The sequence below is a fragment of the Triplophysa dalaica genome, chromosome 4 (genome assembly GCF_015846415.1).
Source record: "Triplophysa dalaica isolate WHDGS20190420 chromosome 4, ASM1584641v1, whole genome shotgun sequence".
Taxonomy (NCBI): domain Eukaryota; kingdom Metazoa; phylum Chordata; class Actinopteri; order Cypriniformes; family Nemacheilidae; genus Triplophysa; species Triplophysa dalaica.
Window position 1 is genome coordinate 5744453 of NC_079545.1, and position 14618 is coordinate 5759070.

Consider the following 14618-nt stretch of genomic DNA (forward strand, 5'->3'; position numbering starts at 1 on the left):
TTAAGCACAGTTGCTGCTTTAAACTTCCCTCACCGTTAAAATGACCAGACTCAATGAAAGCTTAAACTCATCTTAAATTGCAAACTGGGTGTAGAATAGAATGACACATGATAAATTACAATCATAAAATGATGTTAAAAACAACTCGATTTAACTCATCTCCGTAGGCGAACTGTAATTTTCCGTCAGACTGCTGAAAAGGTTGTTACTCAGTTGAGATGAGAACGTAGAGGCTGTCAGCAAGTGATGTGTGTGCAAGCAACTCTAAGATAATCACACATCATTGCTGTGTAGTAGGTTATGAAATGCATCACTTTGTCAAACACACAACCTTTTACCTCAACAAGGAGTCACTTCAGCGGAGGTCACCGAACAGATTAACCTTGACTCTGGACATTTCATGTGCCTTAAATTATATCAGTGTTGACATTGTCTCTTTGATATTCGCTGTACCTGTACATCCTGTTTGGATTCAGCTACCAGTCTGTTCAATATTTAAGGGGTCCTAACTGACAGAACCTTCTATTGAAATGACAGCATTTTGCTAATTTTAAGATCCATGAAAAAGGGTAATTTTGCAATTCCAATCTTAAAATAGGAGGTGGATTGATGTGCCTTCTTAGCTGATACAGTTTTGAAAACAAATGTGACTTGACTCCAATTCAAAATATAAATGTTGAAGGCTAGCTTCTCTTGAGCTCTCACACATACAGTATATTTAAAAGCATAACGGAGATCTGCAGATGTTACACCATTAGTATAACCAATTAGACATTGGCTATGGGGGATTTAGGTGATCAAGCATGACCACCAGCTTCCTGAGGTGACAGAAGTCAAGACTTTTTGTAAAAATATAAAGGAATTGTTTATTACAATTTGATTTGCTGGTTAATTTATGTTAAAAGCGGAAGCAACATGCTATTTCATACATTCTGACTTCTTTACACTGTTAAACGTGCTGGCTTCTCAAGCTTAACATGGTCAACTTGTCAAAAAAAAGGTGGTATTTCTGTTCGTACAGGTTTCGGAACGTTTTTTTCGAACATGGATTCCCATTTCATAACAAGATTTCTTACTCCCTCATTACACAATTCTCCCAGAAAAGCACGCCCACACATCAATAAAGAGCACGCCCATCAATGCCGTCTCACTCAGCTGATGTAAGTTTCGCTGTGTTTGTTTACTCACTGCATTTTGGTGAGGAATGTTGTATAAGCAGCGGATATAACACTGGATTTGTAGATCATTGAAACTGGTAGTAACACGGTCCCTGTACTTAAAGATGCCGGACATGAACCGCACACGGTAATTCAAACAATGTTCTATGTTTGTGTTTTGTTGGCAATCGGCGTGTCCGTGCATGATGTAAACAACACGATTTTATAGTGAATCTACAGTTATGTATGGGATAATGTACAGGCAGCCGGTTGTTATGCAGGGATAATGCAATGATGCTTTGCTCGTGCTTTTGTTCCACCCCCCCTGCACGCCTAAAGGAGTTTGACTTTTTTCGGAAATAATCGTACAGCTGTATCTGTCTTTTATAAATCTGATAAACTAAATACTCTTCGAAGACACGTAGAATGCAATACAACATAATTCAAAATCCGTTAATGCTAAAATGCAATTTAATGCAGTGCAAAATGTAAAATACAGGTAAAACAACTGTAAAAATGAGTACGGAAAATTCCCTTATATTAATACTGTATACTGTATTTTTTAGGGAGTTTTGTGTATAGGTCCTCAAGATTAATATGAGATTTGCAGAAACTGCGTATGTTGCCTCATCTTTGATGAAAGAACATTGTTATTTAAATCGGTAGGTTTTCATTTCATTTAATGCGTAGCGTTCAAGCTTTTCATGTCTGAACAGATGAGCACGAATTACAACACTACTTCAGGTCTTTTATGTTTTTAAGTATTGGCCTATGTTTAATGTATTTCTTCAATATTTGTTTGCAGTGTTATCAGCTAAAAACAAGAAAATAAATTACAGCCTTATTTCTACCTGAAACACAGGAGAAATGAAAAAGTGAAAATAGCTCTCTAAACCTCCTGAAATTCAAATCAAGAAAAATTGCCTGCACTTCTCGGTCACAAATCATACCTATAAGCATTTAAACAAGACATGGAAGTACTTCTGGGTTCATACTGGATGGTTGAGCTACATTAAAGAATTCATCACATGCAAATGTTGAATGCATCACTGCTTCAGTTAAACAAGGAGCTGAATGTGAAGTCAAGAGTTGAGCACCGTGACCTGCGTGAAATCTCTTAACATTTATCCACAGCCAGTTTGTTTCAATACAAGTATGCAGCACGCAATACTGAGACATAATGACTCTCCTCTCCTCTGATCCTGAGGTGAATTGTTTTCCGAAATGGTCGTGAAATTGCTGGGCTTTACCAGATTCACCTTAGAAACTGAGGTTAATATAAATCGCATCTTTATTGAAGAAGCAAATAAGTACTGTATAAATACAAAAATATATAGATATACAGCCACAGGAAAAGACGGCTCCAGTTTTGCCGTTAATCAGCATTTCTTTTGAATTTCAATAGACACAAACCTCAATAAATGTATATATTTTTTAACTGATTGTAAAATACATGTAAAATCCTTAGGATTGTGTTGTTTAAGCATGAATAATAACATGTTTTCTTTCTAGTATTCAATATATTCAAACATTCCATCTTCTTTGTAATTTTGACCAGTTTGACCTGTTTCAATTATCTGCAAATTAATGCAAATAAAAAGATATTCACCTGGGAGAAATGTTATCAAGTTCACAGAATTAAACAATTAAGATCATTTCATTTAAATAATAATTATTCGATTAAAACTTGTAAATAGTCTTTTCAGAAAAACTGAAAATGTACATTTACGCATGTGGCAGACGCTTTTATCCAAAGCGACTTACATTGCATTGCACTATACATTTGTTTTTAAATACATGCAATCCCCTGTGAGGGAACCTATGACCTTGACATTGGTAGCGCTATGCTCTAACCAGTGAGCCACAGATCTTATTTTCTGTGACTGCATTTTATATAATAACTAAATTAATTTTATTCTCGATAAAGATACTTGTAAAAGGCTATAAATTCCGATGGAAAATCATTACCTTTACATGCTAAATGAGACTTAGCTTAAATTTTGAAATTTACATTCTTGCTCTATAATTACTAACCTTGCATTTCAATTATAGAGAAAAGTCCATTTAGCCTCAGGTTATCAAATGTTTAATGGAACACAGGAGGTGCTTGGCTACATAATCTAAATTAAATAACCACATAGAACAACGCTGGATGTGTCAGCTAACATCGGTGCATTTACTGCCGTATGTCAAACCCACATTTTTCCAGCGTTCCAGTTCTGTCTGTTCCAGCACTCACTCATTCTGAAGTAACCATTAGGGAAACTAGAATGTGTGCTTCTCAGAGAGAAGCAGCAGAGAAGCGCTATAACAAGCCTCAGATGAGCTCATTAGGACTGTGCGCCAATGCTGTATCCTAACAACCCTGTCTTGAGCAGCTACTGCCTGTTTCCCATATAGGAGGGTGTCTCTTCAAACCTCGAGGGTCAAGCCAGACCTCCACTGCCACTGAAACAAATGATGATGTGGGTATGATGCAGCCCTTATGATTTTCTGGTCGATGTTTTAGATTTAGAGATTGTTACATAAATGGGAGTTTCAAAATGTTCTGCATGCCTGCACGTCTTTCTCTATGGAAAAGACTGAAGAATAAATAACATTTGTGCACAATCTGTAAAACGAACAAGGTCAGACACAGGACTTATTTAAATTGTGTGCTTCAAAAAAAACATAAAGACTAGAAAATGTATTTGTTCTGACAAACGCAGGGAAAGATATTTAGAAGGTGAGTCAATAATGACAGAATTTATTTTTTTTTGGGTGAAGTGTCCCTTTAAGTCTTCCGGAAACTCAGATGCCATAGGCAAACAACAAAAAATGCTAATATACACTCACGGCATGCTGGGAAACTGTGAAAAAACACAATCCTAACCTTTATCACCTATAAATGAATAAAATGTTCCTATATACAGCACTTTCATCTTAGAAAAATAGGATTTTTTAGGGTTCTATATACTGTATAAGTGCCTTTTAGGGGTTCCATATATGATGATACCATGTTGTTTCTTCAGTAGCCTTAAAGGGACAAACTGCTATAGCGGTGTTTCGAAACACCTTTGGCAAAGAAGCAAAAATAAGAAGACGTCTTAGTCCTGTGTCACCATGGTGCTTCAGGGAAGAGTGCGCGGTGGAGTTGGTTGCAAGTCAAAACCTAATTGCTAGATGCTGTTAAATTTCATACACTGGACATTTAATAAGCAAATGGTGATTTAAAGAGATTCAAGGCAAGATGCAAAAATATTTAAAAGCCACTGATAAGAAACACAGGTTATAATAAATGCCAATCAAACATACTTGAATCAGCTGATCAAGTTCCATGGAGTTACTTGAAAATAACATGCACGTGTTGACATAGCCACGGGATGTGGCTGCAAAGTTTAGGTTTGGGGTCGTGGTAGATGTAGGGCTGTAGCTTTCCTGAAGCTCAGTGGTGAGAGCATTGCATTAACAACGCAAGGTTGTGGGTTCGATCCCAGGGGATTGCACATACCTAAGTAAAAATGTATAGGTTACTGCAATGTAAGTCGCTTTGGATAAAAGTGTATGGCAAATGCATAAATATAATGTAAATGTTAACTGTCACCCGTTCCTTATACGGGACACTTAAGTTTGCGGCAACATTCTGCATGTAATTTCTAATCAAATCATGAAAAACTATATATCATTGGAAAGGTCTAAGACTCTAGAATACAGATTTCTTTGAATATAAAATTCAAATTCAGTTTTTTTAAATAATTTATGTCGGAAGATTAATTTATTATTTTTTATAAAGAGTGTTCTTAGATTTTTTTGTTATCCTTTTGCGACCCGTATTTTTTTAACGTAGTTTCTAATCAAAGAAAAACATAAACTTTTTTTATTACATTTTTACAATAAACCTAATAACATACCTTTAATTTATTTTTGTGTGCGTGTGTGATTTTTTTGTTGATGCAATAATCAGCTACTTTTCTTTATTCGAACGAGACCAACCGTAAGTCTGTATTCCAAAGAATTCATGAGTTACCGCCATTTTAGTTCCAACATGCGTTTTCATGTGTAGGCTCAAAAAGGGCTCCGACAGTTAACAGGTTGTCTCTCAATAAGTTGCCATCATTTTAATAATTTTATAAATATAATGATTTTAACTCTTTTATTATTGCATAATGTTTCATGCACAACAATTCTTAGGTGCCAATCGTAACATTATCTGCCACTATTTATAAGTATCAATAGCATCTAACTACTATTTCTACTTAATCCAAAGAAACTAGAGCTAATGTAAAAGCAAAGCTCAACCTAAATAAACAATCTTTAAAATAAAATGTTTTATCAAAAATAAATATAATACATTTTATTAATGTGTCTATTCTCTAATATCCTTGAAAACATTAATAACGTTACTGTCTTGTTTTAATAACGTTACTGTTACAATGACAACAAAAGTGTCTCATGACGTCAGGGCGTTAGTGAAGGTCAAGTGTCATGAGTGGTCTTGTCCAAATTCCACAAAAAAGAATTTCAGACTTTTTTTACTGAACATGAATGTCCTCATGCAGGACTTCATCACCATCAACCCAGAAAGAAAGGCCACCGTCAGAGTTTTGCATGCAGACTAGCAGTAACGTAAGACAATTATTTCTTTATCCAGTACCTCACAGGTGACGTAATTTTGTAGGCTAACCCGGATGTAATTGCCGCGTTGGTTTCCTCAACGCATTTTTCCAATAGAGTTTTGAAAGATCGCAAAAAATAAGCTATGTTAATTAAGGTTTACGTTGTTTATATGTTTTGTCTATCAAGATAATCTTAACTAAGCAATAACACTTTTGTTACTTTTGATGCCGAAATACAGTAGGCAGAAGTAAAAAATGAACACAATGCTATAAACAGACTACACTTAAGGTTGTTTGATATCAACGTCACCAAAGCTCACAGCTTTGACCGAGTTGATTGCACAGATGGCGCCGCTATGTTTAGCATGGCATCTGTCGCTCCTGTGGTTTTGGTTACTTTTAAGCGTAGTAGTAACTAACTACGGCTCAGGTCTGCTTGAATAAGATCGTAAAATGTTGTTAGATATTGGAAACTCTATCCCTTAATTCACTGGTTCGGGAATGCAGCCGATAGCCTATTGACTGGTACAGGCAAGTTCGAGCATATATCCCCTGTGTTGGGTTTGTTGCAGAGTTGCAAGCTCAAACTGGATTTTAAAATACTGGTGGAAATTTATAAATTGCTGCACAATCTCTCCTCTGCCTATCTCTTTGAATTATTGCATCCTCTTAATTCAGTGCTTCCTCTTAGGTCGAGTCACTTAAAACTGCTATTGGTCCTCAGGTCTAGACTCAAACGCCGGGGTGATCGGGCATTTGCTATTGCTGGCCCAAGTTTATGGAACAAACTCACGATTGAGATCCGTACGGTGTCTTCTTTGTTTATTTTTAAATCCCTGTTGAAGTCACATTTATTGGATCAATTTGTGACCTGCTAATATTCTGATGTCCTGCTCCTATTTTACAATTTAATTGTGCTTTAATCCTTAAGTTTTTTTTATAATTATTTATTGTAAAGAATGTGCTTTTATGTGTTTTGTTTCTGTTTTATTTGCAATGTACAGCACTTTGGTCAACCTGTAGTTTATTTGAAATGTGCTTAAGAAATTAAATAAACAAACAAATAAAACAACCAAGAACAAAGTGACCATCTGACCATCCCAGATCCAGCTCAGTCAATTCCAGCCCCGGCCAAGATCAAAGACGGACTACTTGTCACATTAATGCTAAATTCACAATACTAAGTATTTAATGCTAAACTTGACGAATGACAGAATTTTGAAGTTATAGCTGCACTCGGTTAAATTATGCCATTACTATTTCCCCTGCTTGTAACTTTCTATGTTGTCCGATATCAATCACACAATAAAACAAAATTAGAGTTTCAACAAATTAATTTCCTAAATCCCAATTAAAAAGCTCTCCCTATTTTTCATAAACATTTACTTAGTAACTTTTAATCAAAGTCACTGAGTGCAGCTGTGACATGTCAGAGGGGACCTGGCCCTCCCAGCTGAGACTGGTTTCTCCCACGTTTTTTTTTTCTCCATTGATTTATCATTGAAGTTTGGATTCCTCGCATCAGGGCCGTGTTGACTTGCTAGATATTGTTTACTAGAATGAACTTGCTTGTTCTATAAACACCATGCACTGTGCTGTGTTTTACCTTTTCTATGTTTTTCTTATTTTATCCTGTAAAGCTGCTTTGGAACAATCCATATTGTGAAAAGCGCTATATGAATAAAATTGAACTGAATTGAAGTTCTATCTACAAAATAATTTGGTGCTATAAGGTTCAAACTGCAACATTTAATCAGTACTTTGAATGCACAAAAGATGATCAATCAATATCAGATTTCTTTGTCATGAGATATTAAGATGCTGTTCAACGCTAGACCTTAGTTTTGTCCAGAATTCTATATCTCAGATTTAGGTTTAAAATGGTTGTACAGTGTCTGAACTGCTCTCCAGCTGGTCCTGCATCTGCTGAAGCATGCACATTTTAGAGACAGTATTTATTTAAGTGCCCATGGTTATGATCCATAACATTAGTCATGGTCTAAAGCCTCCCCTGTCTCGGCCCTGCCCTCTAAGTAAAACAGAGTCACTGGTAGTGGGCATTGGCCAAGGTAAATAGAACAAAAATGTCATACACATTATGTCTGGGTCAAATTATTTTGTCTCCTGAGCAAGATGTGAAGCTCTGATGTGCTCAACTCAACTCTATTTATATAGCGCTTTTAACCATTTTTATATGTAATCTTTCATAACACTGTGCGTGTTTTTGCACTTTTATTGTTGTTCATATCTAATCTTGAGTGTACTGTTTAGTCATAAGAATGCTAATTAACAGCTTTCAGATAGGCCTATTCAGCATTACTTTGCATTGTACCAGCTGTTAACAAGAACATTAAGCCCATAATATTCTGTACTATAATGTGCCTTTTTCGAATAGATTGTTTTCAGCGTCACCAAATTATTTGTTAAATGACATGATTGTATTTGCTTGCTGCTTATAGAATCACAGAGAAATCCAGTAAGTATTTTATACACAAAACCAAACATTAAATGTTGCTGTCAGCGCCCACCATCTGGCATAGAGGTATAAACTGTCCGCCTCTGCTATGTTGTCATTTCTTTCATTCTTGCTGAAACGGCTCTCTTGAATTTTTAATCAATGAGTAAATGTCACAACATTAATATGGTCTATTAACTGTGCTTGTCTTGTTTTTATTCGTTGTTAAGATGTTCTTTGTGAGCGCTGTTGTGAAACACTGCCCTCTGTTCTGTCTTACAAACATGTTCTGTTAAATAGCAAAAGGGCACCCTGAGCTGTCTGCATCTTCCTCCATTAAATGTCAAGGAAATGCTTAAGGCCACGCCTCTTCACGCAAGAAGCCCCAGGAGGAAGATTTCTGCCACAGACAGATGCTACAGTACTTTCAACCCACATACATGAATATACGTTTGATTCAGAATGTAATGCTTTCTCTATCAGATGGTCAGTATTAGAAAGTGAGACAGTTTTTAAAACCTTAGCTTCGAACATTTGAAAGACCATTCCTTCCAAAATTAGATTTAGCAAAGATATGGTACTCAGTGTGCCTCTTTTGAGAAATCTCTAAGCTTGAGTGATTTATTAAAGTGGGGCTGAAGGTGTAAGGTTTGCATGCGATTTGACGCACCAAAAGTTTTTCATCTTCGTTGTATGAAATAGACTCAAATTAAATTGTGCACACAGCACAATTAATGCCTTGTGCGATTATATAGTGTGTTATTTTCTCGTTCATGCAACCCACAGTATAATGTCTGGAGCTTTTTTACCTCCCGGGTCTCTCGTTCCCTGTCGTATTGTGTTTACTTATTTATCCAATTCATTCTGCTTGGCAACACAGAAACAGACCACAAGCTGTCTTCTACTTAAATGAAAAAATAATGAGTAAAACGCAATTTGCATGCGTCAAACTGAAAAGTTATGCCGCCCTTATACTTCCGACGCGCACTCAAAAGAAAAACAGATGCACACATGAAAATCATCTCAGAGATATTACACTTATATTTTGCGAGGAACGACATTCATAAAACACTTTGTGTTTGGTAAAGCATGCACCTCACCTTCAAGCCATAGGACAGAACGCGCGGTGTTCAAGGTTCTTCTTTCCGTTTATATCCACAACTTCTCAATGTTTGCCATCCGTTCTTCCATAAAATATGAAACTGCCCATACTCGTTCCCTATCTATACTTCGTATCTCAGCGAACCGAGTTTACGTTAGTTACCGATTATGTTTTTGCCAGATTGTACAAAACTGTACAGAGTAGCCTCGGTTCCAAAGCAAATCACTTTATGCAACCACGGATAAATGTACTTTGATGACGCAACCGTGATTGCGTCTCGTGTAGCCTGCTGCTACCTCACCACGTTGAATTTTTAAGTCTACATGAAACTTTGAAAGACACTTTTGAGTAGTTGTCTTCTGTGCGTACTGTGAAAACGAAAGCGCGAATGATGAAGAGCGCGCAGCTTGTCTCAGCTCACTCTGATTTCAGCATCAACTGTGCACGCATAGCCCAGGTAGAAGGCGGAGTTGAATGAATTTCAACAGAAGTGGGTTGTCAAGATGCTCAGTGGAAGAAATACGACCAGGAGACGTTTTAGAGTTTTGGAATAAAAGGATGTAAAATGAACTGTGTCCCATAAAAAATATGTGCACTAAAGCCATATTTAAAATGTAAGTATGGGATTGCATTAGAATTGGGCACAGCAAGTAATAATTAGGAGAAAAATTTAAGCAGAGCATTTTGAAATAATAAAGACACTGTTCAAAATTAAGACAAATGTATTTAGATATTTTCTACCATTATGAATTTCAGCTATGGCATCTTTGTGAAACTGAGGTAAACTGACTTCCTACACTAATAAAATAACCGTAAGAGTAACCAATAATGGATCAATACAAAGTGAATATAGAAGAAAATATAGTATTATTTTTTGTGACAAACATTATGACTGTAAATCAAAAATTCAAAATAAGGCATGCACATCCCACAAGCCAGGTGCAGGACAAACAAAATTGTCTGGTTAAGACCCAATGATATAACGTTGCACTTGTATCAATACATTTTGGAGCAGTTATATATCAGTGTGCGAACATTTTGTTTTCCACATTATTGCAGTCAGCAAAACACCTCTATATGGGATGTGTCAACAGCATCCATGCCTGTTTCAAACCCCCAAGTCCCATAAATGGACAAAAATTCTGGTCATTGAATAGGGGAGATGAAAACCACCCGAAGATACATGTGATGCTGATTGTCTATATCTTATCTAGAGAGCAGGATTTGCATTCATTGAACGTGTTTTGTATAGGCTGAGTTCTGAATGCCTTTTGTATTCATCCACAGCATGTCCAGAATGTAATCAGGGCTCATGCAGTTGTCCCATCCATCATGCAAAATTCTTGCAAGAACACGGCGTGGGTATTGTGTATCCAAACCAGTTTCTCCCGGCACATTCTATGGATCACTGAAGTTGTATTTTTACATCCTTAATATATTCTTGCTGTGTTTGATAACCTTTTGTTATCAGAAAAGTTTTCACCATTGTCATTCAATATCATGTGTTATTGTATTGGCTCCTCCTAAGGTTCCTTTCCCATCTACTTAAGTTCTTGTCACTGTCACCTTTAGATGACTCCCCAGAGGTGCCATTCTCTGTAAAATAGCTTTGTATTGTGAAAAGAACAAGTATATTGAAGTATGTTGAACAAAATTAATTACAATCCTTTGTTATATTTTAAGTAGTCTGTTTAAGGCGATTATACTAAGACTCAGAAGTCAAATATACCAAATATACCAGAAGTACAAAAGATGTAACTGAATTTTAATCCAGTTGGGAACAGAACACAAAAAAGGATTCTCAGAACAATATCCGCATTAGAAAAATCACACTTCTTGGGACACGCTGTTAAAGTTTTCTACCGTAGTAACAGTTTGTAGCTGTATTGCTGAAATTGACTTGGGACGACAACCTTTCAACAATTCCACTTTTGCTAACACTCTAAAATCCCCTGAGTGCAATTTTGAGAGAGAGAAAAAGCTTAAAAAATTAACCTTGTGCAGCATCAAATTGAAAGACTTTTGTCAGTTGCTAAAACTGTTCAAGGTTGTTCTGAAGCAAAGGCACATGGTTATTTTGGATAGACAGAGTCAATGTCATTAACTGTGTCACTCTAATTTAGGGACTGTTAATGCTTCTCATGGGAAAACATGTACCGCATCTACACATCTGGGCTTGCTCCCCGATTTTGTTCTAAAGAGGTTCAAATAGTTGAGATGTACTTTATTTTTAAAACTTTTTGGTTCAAAACGGTTTTCAGCCAATTCAGGACCACGGACAGCACCCGTGCAAAGTCATTTACTACAGCAGTTAACATTTAAGCAGTTACTTTGTTCTTTTTTGAGCAGACACTTCTAATGACTTTTCCAATGTTTCCACAAAATTTCCTCAGTAACAATTTATTTGTGTTTGTAGTTGTTACACATGAGCAGTTTAAACATCTAGAGTATTGATCTTGAACATCTAGAATCTTTTTTCGGTGGTTTCAGGGGCTTCCACTCCACAATGCATTTGAGATCTGTTCAAAACATGTCAGTGAACGTCTGCTTGACCTCAACCAATCCAACAGATAAACTGTAATAAATGATGAGACGCTAATGTCACACATGTCAAAAGCTCAGATGAAACAGACCATTTTTTATATTTGTGAAGATACAAGTTGTGGAGAGTGAAAAGCTGAAATTCTAAGCTTTACATAAATACTAAGCTTGAGTGTGTAATTCACAAAGAGGAGGCAGCAGCGGGCAAAGTTTGTAGCTGTGTTTCCCGCCATTTTCATTTTTCCGGGTTTAGATGTATTTACAGGAAGAAATTTATAAAATGTCTTCATGGAACATGATTTTAACTTACACTGTAACGAATTGCTGTAAAAACTACAGCGTTATTTTACAGAAGCTGACTGTTTTTTAAATAATACAGAATATTGCTGTAAAGTGCAATGCATTCTGGGGTCACGTGACGGATTAACTCATATGTGACCCTGGCCAACAAAACCAGTCGTAAGTCGCACGGGTATATTTCTGACAAAAGCCGAAAATACATTGTTAGGGTCAAAATGATCAATTTTTATTTTATGCCAAAAATCGTTAGTATATTAAGTAAAGATCATGTTCCATGAAGATATTTTGTAAATTTCCTACCGTAAATATATCAAAACTTTATTTTAGTCAGTCGATCCCTTAATATCGCGAACAAAAAATGGTCAGAAACATGCCTACAAACTTAACTCGCTGCTGTCCGCTCTATGAAAACTACCCATTCAAGTTTGCTATCTATGTAAAGTTAAGAGATTGCGCTTTCAAGTTCATCTACTCTCTTCTATGTCATTACAAGGGTAAGCCAATAGAGTGTTAAAACAAACCTGTTTCCTCTTAGCAACGGCCTGCTATAGCGTCTCACGTGCGCAGCGTACACAATCCGTCATGATCGCGGTTCAAAACATGGATTCTGATGGAAGCGCGTTTGCTCAATCTAAACGCTAATGGCAGCAATAATTTAACGAACCTAGTAAATGATTGTTTCGCAAATCATTGGGAAGATAATACAGAATGTCCAGAGACCGCCTTGACGTAATAGGATGCCCCGGAAGACGACGAATTCAATCAATGTTTAGATCGCTTCGACTCCGTGACATGAAGGAATACAAAGTGTTCACTGCGGACTCAGAATTCGACCCGCTTGAGTGGGAAAATTCTTCAAAGTTCAGGTCAGTCAGTCACATACGTTTTTAAATGCCTTCTTTACAAAGTAGTGGTTTTCATGAGTTGTTTATGTCAAAGTTATGCCAATTTTTGTTGGGATTCACGGGAATTTAATGTTGAAAACCACACTCGGTCGTGATTATTTTCTGGTATAATTCAAATTTGCAAATGCAGTTATCCGTTAAATCGAGAGACCAAATTAAATCGAGTCACCAAAGCTTCCGGTAAGTCGATGTTTACGGAGGATAGCCCGGTAAAGTGATTAATGTACGTAACCAAAATACGTTACCGACACCCTCATCGTAGCAGGACTGTCTCCCAGATAGGACCGTTGGATCCCTAACGTTAATGGCTTACATTTCTGTATAAGTACGGTTTTAAGTGTAAGTTACTCTGTGTAATTTGCTAAGAGTTTGTTTGTAGAGTCACTTATACTAAAATGTAGTTTAAATGTAAAAAGCTTAAAGATAAAAGTCTATAGTAACTATTAACTATCGTCACATGTGGTATTGTTTGTTTTAGGACACACTTGCAGGCCACTGGATGCTGACTACTGAAGGTTAGGTTGTGTGTGACGGTGCTCAGCACAGCTTCATGTCTGGGCTTCCCACTCTGTTCATAGCATGTTACATATTCAATCTTGAGTACCAGGATGGGGTAGCGTGTATCTTGAAGTCCACTGAAAGGTATTAGTTGAACAACTTTCTTACCTGCATTTATAGATATGTTAATGTTATATACCTGTTAAGACCTTTAAAACAATATTTCTCAACGAGAGATGGATTTTTTTAGGGCAAATTATATAGAAGTCTCCCCTATTTAACACTAGCAAGCTGATGATTTAATTCATGTGTTTTAATATAATATATTTTGTAAATTTAATATATAACATTTAGTTTTTCCTGACTCTTTGTAGATATTAATCCAGAGAGTGTAACAAGAAGAAGCGTCATCTAAAATGCCAGGATACAGAAGAAACAGGTTGCAGTGAACCCACATGTTGCCGCTCTTCTAAACAAAATGATGAATTTTCAGTGTAATCGATGAAAAGTAAGAAGCACACACACACACACACACACACACACACGCACACACACAGATCTCATCATTGAATTACATCATTTTATTATTCTCTGACTGTATATGTTGTCCTCTGTTTTTCTCTGACTATAAATTGATTATCTAACATTATTCTCTTGTTTCGTTTCCATAGTTCCAGCCACTTGTTGTGCTCTGATGGATCAAGAATGTGGACCGTTTTACAGACTCACTTGGGCCTTGTTTTGCAATGTTGTTTCATGATGGTAATGTTGGTTAACGTGTTGTTTAAACATGAATGTTTAAATAGCCATGTTGGATACTATGAAGTTGTAACTGAATAAAATTATTTCATGTACAACAACGTACACAATTCGTTTAAAAACAAAGCTCAATTATGGTTTTGTTTTCGCTTACTTTCTTGTAATTCTTTAAACACACTCTTGGGTTAAGTGTCTGTATTTTTTTGTAACGGGTTAAGTGTCTGTAGTGTGTTTTTTATCATTTAATAATTTATTTTGGGTTAGTAATGTAAATGGCCTGCTTGCTCCGAAGGGAAGAGCCCGTGA

The 14618-nt window shown here is 36.4% G+C and overlaps 1 protein-coding gene and 1 long non-coding RNA gene across 2 annotated transcripts in view; one reads left to right on the top strand and one right to left on the bottom strand.

Annotated features, from left to right (window-relative positions):
- The window catches only part of drd2b (dopamine receptor D2b), a 37563-nt gene extending 27873 nt beyond the window's left edge, over positions 1–9690 (bottom strand). Inside the window, exon 1 of the mRNA XM_056746250.1 lies at positions 9308–9690. The gene's annotated coding sequence lies outside the window, so the exon portion shown is untranslated. The remainder of the gene's footprint in view (positions 1–9307) is intronic.
- A 3211-nt stretch (positions 9691–12901) lies between these two features.
- On the top strand, positions 12902–14028 carry LOC130418723 (uncharacterized). The gene is made up of 3 exons (XR_008906388.1): positions 12902–13016; positions 13534–13697; positions 13928–14028. It is a non-coding gene; the product is annotated as an uncharacterized LOC130418723 (long non-coding RNA).
- The last annotated feature ends 590 nt before the right edge of the window (positions 14029–14618 follow it).